The sequence below is a fragment of the Myotis yumanensis genome, unplaced genomic scaffold, assembly GCF_028538775.1.
Source record: "Myotis yumanensis isolate MYYU_CA2020_CCGP unplaced genomic scaffold, mMyoYum1.0.hap1 SCAF_6, whole genome shotgun sequence".
Taxonomy (NCBI): Eukaryota; Metazoa; Chordata; class Mammalia; order Chiroptera; family Vespertilionidae; genus Myotis; species Myotis yumanensis.
Genome location: NW_027223757.1, coordinates 48,523,380 through 48,536,158, shown reverse-complemented (window position 1 = coordinate 48,536,158; position 12,779 = coordinate 48,523,380). Strand labels below are relative to the sequence as shown.

The following is a 12,779-nucleotide window of genomic DNA, read 5'->3' as shown; positions in this document are numbered from 1 at the left end:
CGGGCACATCCTCAGTAGGAGATGTGCAGGAGGCAGCTGATCGATGTTTCTCTCTCACCGATGTTTCTGACTCTCTATCTCTCTCCCTTCCTCTCTGTAAAAAATCAATAAAATATATTTTTTTTAAAAAAGAGCACATAAAGAGTTTATAGGAGTAAAATATTTTCAATATTAAGTATTGCAAAAGTAAATTAAGAAAATGAATTAATAAAGTATAGGCTTCGAAATGATGGGTAACAGCCAGAAAGGACTATATACATTTATTATTCAGGTAATTTTTAAAACAATAAGAATGTATAAGTCCTTTTTACACAAATGCTTCTTGTATTCTATGTCACTGATTTTGTTGTGGGTCCTGGAGATTCAGGAGTGCACAGAGAGACAGAGCCATGCTCATGGGGCTTACACCTCACAGAGCAAGCACCTGCCTCTAGCTCTACATTAGAAATAATTTAAATTCTAAACTATCTAGTACTTTATCTTAGTCATTGGAGGTGCTCAAAATTTTGTTGTAAAAATAAATCAAACGTGCACTTCAGTGGCACATATACTAAAATTGTAATGATGCAAAGATTAGCATGGACCCTGCACAAGGATGACCAAAAAATTAAAAATAACTAAAAACAAGTCAGTGCCTTTGACAAAGAGATGCTTGCTTGTAAAATGCAGTATGCCTGAATATAAAATAAACAGCCAACATATTTTTTAATTGCATACTTAATTATAAAGAAAAAGTACATTCAGGTCTGTATTGTGATATTAATTACAATGTGTAATATTTTGATAGCATATTTCTAAAGACATTAATACTTTGCTTATTCTGTTGCCTACAATTTAACTGAAATATTAATAATACTATACACAGAAATGGTAACATTTTACTTTTACCAGAAATCCAGTATTGAAGTTTTTATATATAAAGTGGAAAATCTTGTCCATGTGAGTCATACATTGTGCCTGTGACTCTAATGCCTTTAACAAGACAGCCTAATGGCCCATTATTGTTTTTAACATGCCACCTTAAAATAACCTTTCGGCAAATTTTCTGACATATTCTATCTCAGCCTCCATTTATTTTATTTATATTGACCCTGGTCCCTTTAAAATAGCTGGTTTTTGAGAAACATTGGTTTAAGCACAGCATTTCTGCAAAGACTTTTGGATTCTTCCAGTAATTCCATGTTGAGGCTGCTTAGTTTTATGGGTAGCAATCTGCTCTTCTTTTGGAATCTGTCAGAATCAGGAAAATACACATTAATCATTTACTATAGGAGCCTGAATGGCTCCCAATGTCCCCTATTTCAAGATGACAATTGGACACTTATCAGAAATTACCCAGATCCTCACAAGGGAGGAGGTGGCTTTGCAGCGTTAACCAAAGCCTGTACCTCTTCCTCAGATGGTGTTCTTAGAGAACCCAGGATGAACTTATGCGGGTTGTCATGTGGATACCTGCATGGCTGCAGTATTTTTGTGCTTCGTTTATTGATGTACTAAAGGGACTGTTTCACTTCCAGACTGAATCTAAACCCTGAAGCAGCTCCAAAGGAGCAATGCAGCTTTTAAAAAGCCTTTGGGTCAGGTGCAATACCCCCTAAAAGACCGCCTTAGACTGAAGTTAGGTGTAGTGGTGGAGGAGTCAGGAAGATGATGGTTCTAACCTGGACAAGTAGCCTTGTGGGAATTCAGGGAGAGATGTAGTTGTTGGTTAGTCCCTCCAAGATGTGAAAACACCTTTTTGACTGTTTGACATTGTGTGAAAATGTGTGGTCCCAGGAAATCGTTACACAGAAGACTCCTGGAATAATTTTCACCAACTGAAGTCTTTACATTGCTGTTACCCTTGAGACTTGTCTTCTCTAACATTCTGGCCTAGGTTTAGAGCCTTTTCATTCCTCTTTCCTTCTTAGCAGACAGGATTGCTGGTCAGGAAAAAACCCTTCCACATTGCTCTTGGAAATGCAAAACCCAGAGCCAGCTATTGAGAATGCAAATTATTATTTTTAAAAAAATATATGATAACTGAATCATTCTTTCTCAGCCTACAAGCCAGGCAAAACACCCAAGAGAAACACACATGTTATTTCTAAATCCTAGATTATTCTGTCTCTCAAAATGTACTATTTTGATTCTTCAAATTTGGACTCATGTCATCTCCAGATTACTAGATCATTTATAGGGTAACTCCTCTCCACATGCCCAGATAGATGTTTCAGTTTGAAAGAGAGAAAAGACAGTCTTACATATATTAATTTCATTTTATTCACATTTCATTTACACTTATTTTATTCTATTCAAATAAAAATTTAAAACTGGAAAGTAAAGATTTACTATGTACTAAAAAATAAATTACAATATGAAATAGTAATCAAATGTCAGACTAAAATATTAAATTAAAATATCTCTACACATGAGCATTTTTGAAATGTGAATTCAATATTTTTGTCAAATATGTACAGAGATCATTAAAAACAAAAGTTATAGAAGACATTGACACTTTGTGCTTTGAAAACTTCCTTTGGATAACTTTGAAATAATCTTTTCAATTAAAAAAGATAAAGAAGATCAAAGAGCACTTTAAATGTTATATCCAAGGAGTTTATTCAACTCCAACACACAATAAATCCTCAAAATGTTATTGAATAAATATATGAATAAATAATTGGATAAATGAAATAATGAATACATAAATTAAATATAAGTAAATAAATATACAAATGCATTTGTAAGATTTTTTCATCTATTTATCTATCATCTATCTATCTATCTACCTATCTATCTATCTATCTATCTATCTATCATCTATCTATCTATCTATCTATCTATCATCTATAATGTATCTATGACTCCAGTTAAGAAGCACTTGACAGACTGTGGAATCTCAGAGAGAAGAGGGAGATGGGTGCATGGGTGGAAAGAGATCAACCAAAGAACTTGTATACATATATGCATGACCCGTGGACACAGACAATAGGATGGTGAAGGCCTGGGATGGGGGGAAGGGGCAGGCTAGAAGGGGTCAATGAGTGGGGGAAAAGGGGAGATATAATGAATAAGTAATACTTTCAACAATAAATATTTAATTTTTTAAAAATCAAAAGAAAAAAGAAGCACTTGTTCCAAAACAAACAGAAAACAAAAAAAATAAATCAATTAACACACACACAAATAAAGCAGCACGTATCCCAAAATGTTAAGTTCTCTTTCCTGTTTCATCAGTTCTGCTCATTTGCCTTCACTATAATTACCTATCCGCTATAATTTACCTGGCAAGGTGCTGTTAAAACCATTCTTGATTCTTCAGGCCAGACATTATTTCTTTCTTCTCAAAACTTCCAAGGCACTTTGACCACAGGAAAATCCTGGTGTCTGCATCAGTAATTCACGGCTTTGACCATCACTCTAATCCCTTACTAATGCTGGTTTGAAGTTACTGAATTATGCTTTAACCACAGGTTCTTCATCATTAAAATGGAGCCATTAAGTGATAATTCACAGGATTGTTGGATAGATAATGTATGTAGAGCAGCTAAAACAGCCCCTAACCAGGTAAAGGCTCTGGACTTACTAGTATGAGTTCTCCCTCCACGCTTTCTGTTTCTATGTTTTCCTAACTGCACTGAATAGTTTTTAAGAGTGAATAAATCAGAATCTTTTTATCCCTGGTAGTATGACACAGTGCCACGTAGTTAACAGTTGTTTAATAAATAGTAGACAGTGTGAATAGAAATTCATCACAATGAAATTTTAAAACAACTTTTAAATATCCTTTTGGGAGACATACATACAATGGGGTATTTCCAGGAATATACACACTTTTCTCTTTCCAGATGCTTCTATATCTCTAAAATAACAGGAAATGTTTGCTAATGCTATGGGGAGCAAAGCAGCAATCCTGATAAAGTGTACATTAGGGATTTTCTAGTTGATCACCTACCCACTTGGTCAGGCAATGGTTAGAACTACAGAAGAGACAAGAACAAGACAGAAATCAGTGAAAGAGGGTAGGCAATTTATCAAAATTATGAACTAGCTTATATTTTAAGAAATTTGATTTCTTAAGAGGAAGTTTTTCTTATTGGTGAAATGATTGCATTGGTTTTGCTAATTGGCTAAAAATTGTCTTCTTGGTCAAGGTGAGAAGGTATTTTGGGGGAAATTACTGTGGGGCTTTTTTTCCAGCGGGGGGGGGGGGGGGAGGGGGCAGGGTGCGTGGAATGGGGAATAGGTATTTCCTTTAAGGCAAGCAAGCAAACCAAGAAATCCCTGAGCAGCTAAGAAAGATTTGTCTACTAAAATAAATTCTTTTTAATTACACAACTGATAGGAACATTTCAGATTAAAGCAGGCCACTGGAACCTTATAAATGTATTTTTTAAAGTGAGGGTTAATACAATGTAATACTCTGATCATCCCAAGGTAAAAAAATATATATATATATTGCTTGTTTTTTTTTCAGGATTTTGCTTGACATAATCAAAGGCATTTACCTGGCTAAAATGGAATGAGTAACAACTTTAGAGAACAAACCACGCTTTGTTGGAATGGATATGAGTATATTTGAAAGAAAAAAATGACCTTCTCGCAAATCATTAGAGAAACTAACTACAAACTAAATTGAAAAATAATTGCAAGGCCTGGCTTCCACATTTAATCAGGTGGCAGCTATCGGGGTCTCAGCTAACAGACTCTAAATGAATTCTCTAACATTATTAGAGATTGTGCATCACATTTCACAAAGCAAGCTGAAAATAACAGCAATGTGTAAATCTCATTGTCATGAGGCCTGCTGCTGAGAATTTATTTTGCATCATATCCTCACCAATAAAAAAATCTCAAACCAAAAGCCAGATCAATAGAACTGTCACTGAGTCATCCACACTTCCTAACCTTGTCCTCTTCCCACAGATGCAGCACCTGCTGTTGTTTCTGGTTTTGTACTCTCGCTTGCCTAGGGAGTGATGGTATTTACTAGAAATTGTAGGAATCTGAGCAGGGTCTGACAGTGTCACAGAGGTCAATGTATCTTGCACCCATCTGTAAAGAGTACTGCCAAGGAAATGTTCTTAATTCACAATGGACAGATTATGAAATTGAAACATGAGCACAGAAGCTGTGTAGGAGGAGGAGGGAGAAGAAATAAAGAGTAGAGGGAAGAAGAAAGGGGCAGATATAATTTTTTCTTTTTCTTTTTCTTAGTGGTATTGGGTTTTGATAAAGCACTAATGATCTGAATGTTTTTAGTCATGATTTTTTAAATACAATGTTTAAACTCTGGCTCAAGGAAAGATGTTACTTTGAATTCTGGAATAAGGAAGATGCCATTATTTCCGATGGTATTCTTTTTCACTTTTATTTCGTCCTCCCCCTTCCTTCCTTCCTTCCTTCCTTCCTTCCTTCCTTCCTTCCTTCCTTCCTTCCTTCTCTTCTTTCTTCCCTCAATTTATATAATCACTGAAACATTTGGCTAAATCATTTTGAAAGATAATATTTCATTATGTATGTGTGTGTGTGTGTGTGTGTGTGTGTGCAGGGGGGTGGACACAATTTAAGTAACATTTCCTAACTTATGTCTGCCAATTTTTAATCCTTCCTCTGAGTATTTTTATTGTCAGAAATGTACTAGTATCATTTTTACCTAAGTGAAATACTTTAAATATTCAAAACTTATAGAAACATATATACTTATAATACTGTTTTATGCCTTAGTACTTGAGAGGTTTATATGTTCTTATATGTAACTAGAAAAAAATGAAAATGTTGATTACATCAACTCTTATAATAATTAAAATAAATTGTGTTTAGTAGAAACAGCACACATTTAGCCTTTTGACAATGGCAGGAAAATTGGTTTACCCTTATTTTACTAAGCAAAATCTTGTTACAACAGAGATTTGTAAAATAACAGAGCAAAATCTGAATCTCTAATATAAAGACTGGTAAGAGTTGTTTTATATGTATTGGGTCTAGATTAGATAAATCTAAATTATAAAATGATTTGATGCATAAAATATTTAGAAGGTTATTGTGCTTCAGAAATAAATCATTTAAACTAGTGCTATTTTCAACACATCTTCCAGTCTACAATATTTCAAGGATGTGAAAATGACTTGATATGTTCAAAAACTGGCCTTCAATGAGAAAAAAAGTCGTAAACAATTCTAAGTGCACAGCTATTAACTGGCTGATTTCTGATCCCTGACACAGGATGTCATCCTCAACCCAGTGTCTGGCTGCTCAGCATCCTGTGGGAACTGCAGACTTCCCAAGATTCCTCTTTACAAATAACAATCAGTTTTGATAGAGGAGACACAAGGAAAGCCGGCTAAATCTCTCACATCATTACCAGCCTCATTGTTTTGCAAATCAGTAGCATAAAGTAGAACACGTGCAGGAATCCTCTTCCAGGTTTCTGAATGCTAGGGATTTCAGCTATGTGAATCCTTGTTGATTAGCAGTAAATGAATAAGCCACATGACAAATCATTACCTTTACCAGCTGAGTGGCCGGCTTAAATTAAAGAGTGCAGGTTATTGTTTGAATTCATCAAGATTTGCCATCTCAAATGATGAGCCTTTCCCTATTCATATGTCAGTCCATCATTATCGTGACGTCTGCTACATCGGATCACCAGCTCACTTGAATAGCTCATAACAGCATTTTGAAAGTATCCTATTTATAGTAGAGATATGTAGAGGAATCCAAAATACTGTCTGCTTTAACAGGCTAACCCTCTTTGGCAAGAAATTCTGCTCAGGAGGCTTTTATTTCTGAAATGATCAAGTCCCAGAGCTGAGTGCCACATAATGGGAAAAAAGGTGATTTATCTGTATTTTAACCAGCTGTATTGTCCCCCCCCCCCTTTGTAATTTGCTTTTCAAATGCACTTATTCATTTTCTTCAGTAGGTGACTAAGTTGACCATATTTCACTTATAGATATTTAATATCTGTTTCCTTGTAATAATGTTTTAGTACTATTTCCCACAATTGTCAGAATCTGGAGTTGTTTATTTGAATCCTGGTCTATTGCTCTAATAATGAGAAGCTGTAATTATAGAGCTCAGTGAACTAGGCAGCAGAGAGCTTGCATCCCAATATCACTGCTAATAGCAAGCCATGTGAGGAGTGCTAGTAACTTCTTTAAAATGCACTCCCTGGTTCCCCTGTTTGAACAGGTACTGCTATCTTCCTTTAGAGGGCTTGCAGCAAGCTCTGGAGTAAGAAACTCCTCATCCTTGTTTGTACTTTAAAAAATTGAGCTTTATCTCCATTTAAGCAGAGAAGTCACCTGAAGCTTACAGCCCTGAAGCTGCTAAGACCTCACTTTCTCACTCAACTAAAAGAGCAGCACAGAACACTGAGCCAGCAGGGACCCTCACCCTCAGTCGTTCCTGTGGGCAGTAAGATGCCCCTGCACACTCCAACACGTTTGTTTGTTACGCACATCCCAGCAATATTAGTTACAGAGAGCACACAAGGAAAGAAACTGTTTGCCCTCCTACTCCCATCTGTTGTGGAAAACACACAGGTTTTTCCACCACAGGTTTTGAACAACCTTATGTCCTTGGAGCACAGACTCAAACTGCGTGGTAATACCAGTGTGAACCTTCCTCCTACTCCTCAACTCACAAAGCTATTTTAAGGCTGTATCTGAGAATAGCCTTCGCCACCAGGCTGCTGGAACATAAGCCACCGTGTAAACCAGCAATGGCGTGAGACTGACTAATCACGGTGAACAGGCTGGTTAAGTAACTCCTCTTCAGATCAGTTGTGCCCACAAGCCTTGCCCTAGATGTACTCACTAATCTTTCAGAGGTAAATGGTACAAAACAACTCCTTACCAAGGCAATGCCTAATTTTATTTTATTTTATTTTTTTTACTTAACACATTTAATGTTTTCACTAAATATTTGCTGATTTTAATACAAAAAATTAAATATAATTTTATATTATTTGTTAACGTATTGCCTCATCCATGGACGCAGTGATTAGTAATTACACATGAGGAGTAAAAATGACTTAAAAGATTAGACATAACTAAGGAAGAACATTGAGGAAATAGCTAATTCAGTAATAAAGCTGAATTAAAACTCACGTCTCTCTCTCTCTCTCTCTCTCTCTCTTGAATGCACAGTGACTTAAACATGGTGTGTCATGTGAGACAAATTAGATGGGGACTCAGATTACATAGCTATGAATCCAAAAGCATAGATTCTATTCTTGGCTTAATCGCAGATAATTTGTGGAATCTTTTCTAAATTATTTTTAACAATTTCTCCATATTAAAATGCACTCAATATTAATTTAACTGTCATTCGTTTAACAACAACATTTGTTAGCAACCAATTCTATGGAAAGTTCAGGAAAACAAGAAGGATAAAGTCCTATGGATCTTACTATTTGTTTAGTTCTAGTACATTTTTAGTATCAATTAATTGACTATACAAAAATGATAATGCCTGAATTAAAGCATGGGACACATAACTTCCAATGGCTATAATGTGCAACTTATGAGGTTTTAATAATTACAGTTAAAATTTTAGACGGTCAAGTAGGTGACAAGATTCTACATATAACAATTATTTTACAATTAAAATGTTTTACTATGAAACTTGAAATTAATTGTAGTTATGAAGACACCATAGACAAGAATGAGTACACGGCACCCCCTACTGACCTCACTGGAGACAAAGACTTGAAGAATGGGGACATCGGTGATTCTGTTGCACATAATATCAGCTTATTTAAGCACTCAAGGGAAAGAGGGCAAACTTCACTTTTCCACAGGCTGAACTGATATTAAAATTGTAACTTCTGACAAGAAAATTAGAATAATAATGGTTTCCAAGGTGGCTCTTATCTGAAAAACTAACTCTTCAAAGCTAAAATGTATGCCTCCACTTAAGCTTCTTAAATCTTACCTTTTCATAGTTAGCTCTTCATAAATAATCTTTCATAATTAATTTCTCATAACAAACCCCTCAGTAGTAAAAGATATGATCATTGCCTTTCACTTAATTTTTCTTATATCCATTCACTCAGTGCTAACTGGAATTCTCTCCTTGTAGTTATGTCTGTGAATATTTGAGTTCTTACCTCAAAGTTCTCTTGAAATACTGTTAATTACAAGGTGATAATGAAAATTCACCAATGGAGACCATCTCAGTTATATAAAATTGAGTCTATATTGATATAGCAATGAATTATATGTCAGAATAATTTTAGGATCTTTCCTATATATTTATAGAGAACTCGAACTTATATGAAATACAGAAAAATATTAGTTGTCGAAAATTAAATGAAGAAATAAATGGAGATCAATATGTGGAGATCTATCAGTGGTAGCCTTGATGTAAAATTTTTTTTAAAAATTATTATTAAGTACTGGAAAAAACCAATGACATTTTTCAAAGACAAGCTTCCTTTTATCCCCATTTGGAGTTGGGATCATTTGCTTCTCAATGTCATTCATCTTTTTCTTTTACCATGTCCATTACTATAATAATGAGGAATATGGATCAATTCTCAGTAATAGTTTGGATATTTAGAAACTCTCATGGATTATTTGAGTTTATACTATATAAGCTTATATTCTCCAAAGAACTTGTACTGTTAATGGCATTTATCAGGTATTGTTTGTAAAAGATATGAATAATAATAGTCCATCTGGTATATTCCCTTTTCAGCAGAGGGTTCATACAAATTAATGTTGGCCTGGATGTAATCCATTTAGGATGACTCATGAGAATCATAAAAATGATCTCTCCCTCTCCTTTTAAATAATTACCTAGCAAGTATTTGTCTACTAGGTTTCTTATGCTTTTAATAATGTGTTTTTTTTTATTGATTTTTTAGAGAGAAAAGAAGGGAGAGGGAGAGAGAGAAAGAAGTATCAATATTACCAGAAGCACCCTGGGGACCAAATCCACATGAGCTCTGACTGGGGAATCAAACCTGTGACCAGGATAATGCTCACCCAACTGAGCCACACCAGCCAGTGCTTATTTTTATCCTTTTTAAAAGTTCACTTTATGGTTCTTTAACTCTGTAAAATGCTTTGTGTCTCTCTGGAAAAATACTTACAACATCAACAGGACCTCCAGATCAACATTAATGTTAAACTTATAGTTATAAAGACCTAAGCTTAGCCTGTACTTATGGGAGAGGAAAGAAAGTAAGAGCATGTAATGATGCATCAAGTATAATAACATCAGAAAAATTAAACCTAATATTTACTGAGTGCTTACAAACTACTTATGAGATATCCTTTTTATTTCTGCAGTTTCTCTTTGACACATACGCTTGAATTAACCCTGTTTTACAATTGAGGAAACAGAGTCCAAAAATGTATAAAAACCACGCTGAGGTCACACATTCGGGACATTACAGAAGTAATACCCGTATTCAAACCCTGGTCTGTTTTAAAACAAACATATGCCCTTATTCACTGTGAAATATGGGTTTGCGCATGGCCTGATGGAAAGCAAACCTAGATAATAAAGTGGTATCAAATGCCAACATTTTGATATTAAATACACTCTCTAAAAATCAATGGAAAGAATATCCTTGGATGAGTATTAAGAAAAAAGAATTATCATTAGCCTTTGTTGAAGGTTCTACTTAATAATATGAAAATATATAAACAGATTTTAATGTCAATATGAAAAAAAACATGGGTTTAGGGATCCATATAAAATAAAGGTACAGTAAAATAGTGTTTCAAAAATGTAAATATTACAAGTTATTTCCTTTTTTAAAATTTTTATCTTTTCCTATTATCAATTTGATATTTTCAAAATTCCCCCTAAAAGGAACATAAATTCTAATATATCATCTAAATGTAGATTGGCCTTTGTTGATTAAAATGAATTATTCCAAGGTTAATGTCTATAGACCATAATGACTTCTTGTTTTTCTATTTCTATATAATATTCAAAATCATGGTTTAATATTTCTATTCCCCCTAACTTCACCCCTCTTTTTTTTAAGTCTATATACTAATGACAAAGAAATAATTTAAAACTTATTATCAGAGGATTCAAACTTCAAGAAAGTATAAAGAACCAATAATTATATATTTACCAAAAGTATATTAGTTTGCTTTTAAGGACATTTAGATAGTTGAATATGCTACTTTTAATCTGCTTCTTTTAGCATGGTTTGGACAACATTAAGTTCTTACTTCCTTAGGCACTGCCGATATGAATTTTCAGTGTACTGAGACATACTCACAATAAAGCAGATTTAGAATCTATAGTTTTCAACACCTAGTCATGCACCCCTCTCTTCCAATATCGACGTATAAAATCTACAAGTTCAACCGAGATTATGGGTAAACCCTGATCTCCACTCAGTGACTCAAGAACTCATTGCCGGGTCTGTGCTGTGGCACCCAGCTATTAGAATCATTGACTAATACAACCTTCAAGGTTTAAGAAAATTAAAAGTTTACATGATACAATCCTCTTGTGTTACAGATGAGGAACTTGGAGTTCTCATAAAAGAAAAAACTAGTAAAACGTATTTGTGACCTTAATCTTAAAACAGTTTAAAAATTGATATCACATAAATGTGTCAAACAGTGATGCCGAACATTTAGCATGTGTAAGGCACTGAAGTATTCAATTAAACTAATGCAAGTATTCATGATTAAAATTGAATAGAATGTGATTTTCAGGAAAAAAATAAAAAATCTCTAAGAACATTTATAGTTTTCAAGAATAGAGTACACACACACAAAAATAACTTTTATGTGTGTGATTTTGCTACCTATAATGTTGGTATATATTAAAGCTAGGAGTGATGAAAGGTGAAAAAGCCAAGGCATTTTTTTAGATGAATCAGTGAAAATTGAAGATCTAAAAAAGTAACTTAAATGTTCAATCAAATACTTTACCCAAAGGACAGGAATATCTATCATGTTATAAATGAAGGGAAAAAAGTGACATGTTGAATCAGGAAGAAAGGAACTTTTTATTAAAAGAACTTTAACTATTTCATGCCACTCTAACCCTTTATGCCTAATACAACATTGAGAGTAAGTCCTGATATATGAATAAATTAAAGCAATTACACACATAAAAGACCAAGAAGTAATGCCAGCTGATTACTTTTGCAAAAATAGCTTTTTTAAATATAAATAATATCTTATTTTGATATACCCTCTGTAGCCTATCCCTAGTTTTCTGTGATTTTTTTAGCATCTTCAATTAAATAAGGAGTATTCACCAGAGGAATATTTTATCCAAGGTGCCACTTAGTTCTTAATTTGTTTCTGGAAAAAAAAAAATCTGTATAGACTTTTGATAAAAATCCCACTTGATTTTGAAAAATGAGCCAGCCACATTATTAAAAAACATAACTAGATTTGATTTTTTTCCTAATATGAGTGTTATTGTTTTTCTGCTATAACATTAGGCATTGATTTACTTTGTCTTGTTTAATTGGTTTTACATTTTTACAAATCAGGAACTTCACCTGACCAATTAAAACCTTTAAAAAATTAAATAAATCTCATTTGATTTTACTTCCAATAATTAGAAAATCTCATATGGTCACCTCAACTTTTAGTAGGAAACTGATGTTCAAAGATTAACTGCCTTATTCAGTATTACTGAGTAAGTATGTAGAATTAACGGAATTTGAACTCCAGAGACCATGAACTCTCTATAAATCTCATATATTATGTAAGATAGTCTAAAAGAGTAAAAATATGTAGTCAGTTGATAATGACTTCAACTTCATTTTTAGGCAAGCTCTTCAAGAAAGATAGTTAACC

The 12,779-nt window shown here is 33.9% G+C and overlaps 1 non-coding gene across 1 annotated transcript; it reads left to right on the top strand.

Moving 5' to 3' along the window:
- The first annotated feature begins 528 nt into the window (after window positions 1-528).
- Window positions 529-630, top strand: LOC139013323 (U6 spliceosomal RNA). Its single transcript, XR_011471982.1, has one exon. It is a non-coding gene; the product is annotated as a U6 spliceosomal RNA (small nuclear RNA).
- The last annotated feature ends 12,149 nt before the right edge of the window (window positions 631-12,779 follow it).